The sequence below is a fragment of the Suncus etruscus genome, chromosome 12 (assembly GCF_024139225.1).
Source record: "Suncus etruscus isolate mSunEtr1 chromosome 12, mSunEtr1.pri.cur, whole genome shotgun sequence".
Lineage (NCBI taxonomy): Eukaryota > Metazoa > Chordata > Mammalia > Eulipotyphla > Soricidae > Suncus > Suncus etruscus.
In genome coordinates this window covers 99,011,228-99,018,069 of record NC_064859.1, presented here as the reverse complement: position 1 = coordinate 99,018,069, position 6,842 = coordinate 99,011,228, and the positions used below count along the sequence as shown (strand labels likewise).

General features: G+C 40.7%; 1 pseudogene; it reads left to right on the top strand.

Annotated features, from left to right (window-relative positions):
• Positions 1–2,285: 2,285 nt before the first annotated feature.
• On the top strand, positions 2,286–2,435 carry LOC126025423 (uncharacterized; annotated as a pseudogene).
• Positions 2,436–6,842: the final 4,407 nt, after the last annotated feature.

The window sequence follows — 6,842 nt, the reverse complement described above, 5'->3', positions numbered from 1 at the left end:
GTTACCAAAAAAGAATATTTGTAATTTTCTTATGTTTATTCATAATGTATGTCATTGGTTTATTATTACCTGTCCAGAAATTGTTGCGTCCACTTGGGACAAAGTAGGACATGAAATGAGTGATTATTTTGTAAATAATGATGATTCACAGAAGGAAAAAATTATGTTCCAATATTGGAGCCTGTTAAGAGATATCATTGTAACTAAAAATGCCGGAACCGCCAAAGACATCATCCATGCCGTTGAATCTCATGTACAACAAGTCTCCCGTGAGTGTTCCAGGACTCCCTCTCGTTCTAATTCTGTCTCTCATCTCCCTTCTCCCTCTGAGAATACTTCCCCTTGTCCTCCCTCCACCACTGATTCTTCTACCTTTGTCTCCAAAGTAACTAATGCTCTTAAAGATCTCTCTAATGCTTCTCATTTATATCCCTCCCTTACTTCTGTCCATACTTCTGCTCTATGCACCCAGACCCCTACAGAAGAGGCCGCTGCACCCTCTGTGCAAAATCCTAAACAGCCCTTCACTTCCCTAGCTTCAGCTCCGTCCCTGTTTCACCACCCTCCCCTCCTTAGCCAGCAATTGCAACAATACAAAGCCTTTAATTGGAAAAGCCTCAAAGAGCCATTTCAAGCCGTAACCTCCTATGGCCCCCAAGCCCCTTACACGCTCTCCTGCTTAGAATCTAAAAGCTGAACTCTTTGTCTCTTGGGAAGTTAACTTTTTTTTCCGCTGCAAAGCCCTTGCAGACAGGCAGGAATTCTGATCTCTAAGCTCGTATAGCTGGCCTCGCCTCTTTTCATACCTTAAAGGTACAGCACACACTTTCCAGGTCCCAGCTTGCCAACATGGCTCTTGCTGCCCTCTGCGCCTGGAAGTCGCTCCCCAGAGCCGGCATTCCAGCAGCTCCCCCACACCGGCAACAAACTGTTGCTGCTTTCTCCCCCCCCCCCCATTTTTCTGACTTGAGTTCCCAACTCACCACAATTACATCCATGGTCTCTCACCTCTCTAACAAACTTGATAATGCTCTTGGCTCAAAAACCAGCGCTACCTTTCCTGTCTTTCTCCCTAATGGAGAAAGTCTTCCCCCGCCTGCTCAGCAGCCTCCACCGCGGAGAACGCTCAGTCCCTAACCATGGCAGATTCCCTCCTCTCACCGCTCCCCCTCTTAAAGCTATAGATATGAAACTACTTGGCCAAATTAAAAATCTTAAACAAATCTTAAGCCTTCAAAAACAGGCTGCTTCTCTTAATTCACAGATTTCTGCCCTTCAGGCGTTTCCCCCCCCTCCTAAATCTATAGTTGTCTGTCCTCTGCCCACTGAATTCCACGGCCAAGCCCCCCCTCTTGAGAATTCAAAGGAACAAACTAATAAAAGTGAGGCTAAGTGCCATAAAACAGAAACTGCTGCAGTGCCTACAAAAAATTCTAAGGGCACAGTAAGCAGGATAATTACAAAGTATCATCTGCTAAGCCATAAAACCTTGCGATATCTACACTTTGCTGTTAAAACTTCTGAGCCTAATGTACCCTTTACTTTGCTCAAACCAATCCTCAGCCTCCTTCAGCCTCTTTCCTGCCAGCCTTGGAGAACAGCCAGCTCAAGCCCTGACACTCCCACTTTAAGCCTTCCAATTCACCTTGAAATACCCAATCTTTGTTATTCAAAAAAAAAAAATCTGAAAAGTAGCATCTCTTGCATATTCTCAAATCAATTAATAAAACCATGATTCTCATGGTGCTTTTGCAACCCAGACTCCCCTCTTCGGTTGCCACTCCCTCTAATTCCAATAAATTAGTAATTAATCTTAAAAGATTGCTTTTTTTTTCTCTATATCATTACACCCTGCTGACTGTAAATAATTTGCCTCTAACCTTCCTGCTGTTAACTGTGCTAGCCCCTCCCCAAGTTATCAGTGAAAAACTCTGCTTCACCTTGTCAGCCCTACACTTCGTCAAATATGTGTTATTAGGTTTAGTGCATTAAGTAGTGTAAAGTAATTATTAAAACATTAAAAAGCAACAGAAAGATAAAGGCAATAAATTTTTTTTTCATGCCTCTCAGAAAATTTTAAAGCAAGGTCATAATTCTGTCACTTTACAGATAACAAAATATTGGTAAAAGAAAAACTTCTTTGTGTTTTAAAATCCAAACGAACACAAAAGTGTTAAAATTAAGTCTTATATTTCTATTAAAAGTTTTATTTTAATTTTTAAAGTATTTACAAAATTATGTGAAAAATAATGTGGTTAGCCTTTTTAAACAATATAGTTAATTTAATGCACAGTAAACACCTAAGTATGCTTTATAGTACCCTTAGTTTTAACTTTGTGCTACAGCAATGGTTGTTCTTTATTTCTGCATTAAAAAAAAAAAAAAAAAAAAAAAAAAACTATTATTTTAAGTGCATTCAAAATATCAGCACATTATACAAATCTGTATATTTGTGTCGCAGTAAAAAAATAATATTGATGAAAAATATATTATATATAATTTTATAAGTAATATATAAAAGTAACTAAACTTTATAAGCAAATTAACTAGTATTAAATATAATTTTAGTCTTAAGTTCTAGGTGTGTAAATGCATCAGATGTCTTTAACTATATTTTATAATAATCTAAGCATTTAGTTAATTTAGTATATAATATTTTTTACAAATTATTCACTTAAAGTCTTCATAGTAAAAACAGTTGTTTGTTTTTTAAAATCAGTTTTTTATACCTTTAATAATCATAGTTCATGCTATTGTGTTTAATCATAAAAATTTTAACACTTTATTGCAGCTGTCTTACTATTCTACTGCAAAACCAATTTAAAGAAAACCTATTCATTTACAGCAAATGATTTCATACTTCAGAGTGAAGACTCCTTCTACAGTGCTCATTAACCATTTTACTTAATGTTTTAAACTTCAAATTAAAATTGTTTTAAAAATGTTTTGTGTTAAATCTAAACCTTAAAATTTATTTTCAGCAAAGTTCCACTCCATCTACATTAAGTACTTCTCAAAACTAAAAAAGTTTTTCTACAAAATTTTTTTTCTTCTCACAAACATGCTAGCTAAATATTTAAAAGCGCTTGTCAATTTTTTTTATAAATAAGTCTTAAATCAATCCTTTTGTCTGTTTATGTGTCTGTTGTGATGAATGAAAGTGGCCACAAGTGTAAAATGTTGTGTTTAGTGTTGTTTTGTTTTGTCTGTTTATTTGTTATCTCTACATTTTATAATAATACAATTTTTAAAGCCTTATCCATTTTTTAAATTTCAATTAATTTTTTCAACCTGGTTCAGTCTGGTCAGTTCACAGACTGGCATCTTACAACTAAAAATCATGTGTTAAAAATTATGTATTAAGCTAGCTTTGTCCTTCTAAGAACATGGCGGAGGGTGTGGAGAATGGCAAACCCCAGATTTCTCAATGGCCATCGGGGATAACTTTTCCCTGGAGAATTTCTGGACTTTGCAGTCACCTGGCTTTCCTGCTATGTGTAAGTTCAAGCCTATAGAATATGTATTTATGGCTAAAAAATAGCATCCAGCTTTAACATAATAACTAGAAGTTTAAGAAAAATCCTTTATATTCAGTTTAAAAAAAATTTTTTTTAATTAGCAATTGTTAATTATAAATTTTCTTTTATGCCAAAGTCTAACAGAGGTCAAATAGCATTCCCGTGGTATTCAAAAATAACTAGTGTAATGTAAATTGCTAATGTTTTCTGCAAATTCTTAATTTTTATATGAAGTAACCATTTTGCCTTCTGCCAAGCTGTTTTCTTATAAACCTCCTGCTAGACGCCATTCCTGCAAACCTGTTTCTAACTGACTCCACCTTTGACAATGCTGAATTAGACACTCTGCCTAGCTGCCTTGGATGCCCACCGATGCCACCAACAACCTCCATCCTCTCTACCTCCATCCCTTGGCCGGTCTTGCAAGTCGACCTTTGTGCCCTAGCCATGGGTGCAAGCCTATACTGGGGCACCTCCAATTTCCGCCTGCCTCAACCTCGTGCTGTTGACCCCGATGACTATTACTCCCCTGCTAGCGGTGGCTGCAACTCTGTTATTCGCCGTGATGTACTACGCCACCCCTTCACCACCTTCTACGTCTGCCCTGGTCACCACCGGCCCCGTTCCAGCGACTATAAGTGTGGCGCTCATAACCAACACTTTTGCGCCTCCTGGGGCTGTGAAACCACCGGAACTGCTTATTGGAAACCCTCTTCCTCCTGGGACTTCATCACCGTTTCACGCCCCCCAACTCCTCCTTTTCTGAACTGTGATGCATCCTCTGCTACCCGTGGTTGGTGTAACCCCCTCATCATCGAATTTACTGCTGCTGGACGTCAGCATCACTGGACTCAACCCGTACAATGGGGACTCAGACTTTACGTTAGGTGTACCGACCCTGGACTTCTTTTTTCCCTCCGTTTACTTAAACAGTTGCCGAATTCTCACCCCCTCGCCGTTGGTCCTAACACTTTTTTTCATCCTCATTCAGGTCCATCACACATGCCTTCTCCTCCTCCTCCTCTTCCATCTGCATCTTCTTCTCTCAGACAACTCACTATGCCTTCAGGTCCTTCTCCGTCCTCTCAGGTTATTCTCAATCTCATAAATGCTTCTGCTCTTGCCCTTACAGATCCTGCCTATGAAAGATGTTGGCTTTGTTTTTCTCCTCAACCTCCTTTCTATGAAGGTGTTGCAGTGTTTGGCAACCTTTCCTCTACCTCCAACCCCTCTGACCTCCGTTGGAACACACAACCTCAACATGGCATTACAGTCGGTCAAGTCGTAGGCTCTGGCCTCTGCATTAAGCCTAACGACTCCCTGCTTCCTAGCCAATTACTTGACGTGTGCAACGAAACTATTGACATCTACAATTCTTCCTCCTCACAACCCTATCTGTTAGCCCCCAATGGTACTTATTTTGCCTGTGCTTCTGGCCTTACTCCTTTCATCATTTGTTCCTCTTTTCTCCTTTCACATGATTACTGTATTCTCGTTATTCTCATTCCAAAAATCACCATTTCCCTCTCCTGCCGCCTCACCCTATTCCTATTCTTCTCAATCCCTTTCTCGACAATGCCGTGAGCCCTTCACCTCCATTACACTTGCAGTGCTCCTTGCTGTTGGCGCTACTGGCGCTGGCACTGGTATCTACTCTCTTGTATCCTCTCAATCCAATTTCCGCACTCTTACTCAAGCAGTGGAACAAGACATTAATGAAATCAAAACTAGTCTGCAATTTCTCACAGATACTATTAGTTCCCTTGCTGATGTTGTTCTCCAAAATCGTCGTGCTCTATATTTTGCCCTTATGTAAGAGGGGGGAGTCTGTGTAGCCCTTAAGGAACAATGTTGTATTTTCAAAGATAAACCTGGATTAGTTAGGAATAGCGTTCAACACATTGGTGACGGTATAAAAGATTTTGAAAAACATTTCGATGAAGAACAAGGCTGGTACCAGGGCTGGTTTTTCTCTTCTCCTTGGCTTCACACTATCTTGTCCACTATTTTGGGCCCACTCATTAGCCTCATGCTGCTCCTTTCTCTTAGCCCATGGATTTTCCGCAAAATCACTGCCTTTATTAAGAACCAGGTAGATGAACAGGCAAAAACCTCTATTCAGGTTAACTACCAGCATCTAACCCCGCGTGACTCCTGTGAAAACTTGGCTTTAGTCACCAAGCCGCCTTTCCAGCCACTAAGTTTCCAGGAGATAGAGCGCATAGCTAACAAGCGGAGCTCGCTCCGGCACTTGTGCTCTTGGCTGTGGAGACACCTACGACGGGATTAGCAAGGTCCCAGTTAGGGCACGGCCCAAAAAGGCTACAGCGCATAATTCGGATCCCTGTGCACACCCACGGCGTTTGTAGCCACCTTTTAATTGCGGCTTTGGCCGTGTCCGACCTGGTCAAACCTTGTATGCCTAAGACACGGTTCTTCCACCCGCTCACGACTTTCCTTCTTTTATTAGAAGAGAAAGGGGGAGATGTTGGGGACTGACTTGTTTGAGGCCATTTTGCTGTTCTTTCTGCCATATTCCAGCTTTTCACCTTAAAGCTATTTTGCAGTCTTGCTGTAAGTTTTTGAGCTATAGAGAAAGGAATGTGCAACTGTAGATATAATTAACTCTAGCCCGGAGGAGAGCAACACTGTCCGGTACCGTTATCAGAAACTAGGCCTCACTCCTTAAGACCACATTTCGGAGTGAACTAGGCTATTATCAATAAGTGTATGCTACATTGTCTGTTCAAGATCACTGAGGCAGGCACATCTTGCACCACCTGATAATCAAGCAATTAAAAATGCAGCTTGAAGGACACTAGAGGTTTCCATAGAAACAGCACGTTCAGCATAACTTGAAGGTCACCTAGACCCACTGCCCACTTCCTTATTTAGAGAATGCCTAAGTTTCTTTGTTCCTTGAAACCTGAAATATATCCTTGCCTTGTATGGGCCTTCGCGCCAAAAGTATGACTGACATCACCTTTGTACTGCCCCCTTCTCCTTCACTATATAAGAAGGAACTGTAGCCAATAAAGGTACCCTTGAACAGTGAGACGCTGCCTTGGGTCTTTATTATTAACCTCTTTCAGATTTTTTACAGGTGTGGTTGCTCTTCTACTCAGCAAAATAGGAGTGCGGTTGTCTGAGAAGCCTTTCCAGCTAATTCCTGCTGGCCGGGTCCCCCCTGGGGGGGCTTCAGGACCCCGCAAAACTGTACAAATAAAAGTACATAATGATGGACAGGAGCTTTAACCTGAGACCCATTGGGTTCATACTATGGAGTGTGAAATAATTTACCTTGAGAATAAAATGGTTTTGACA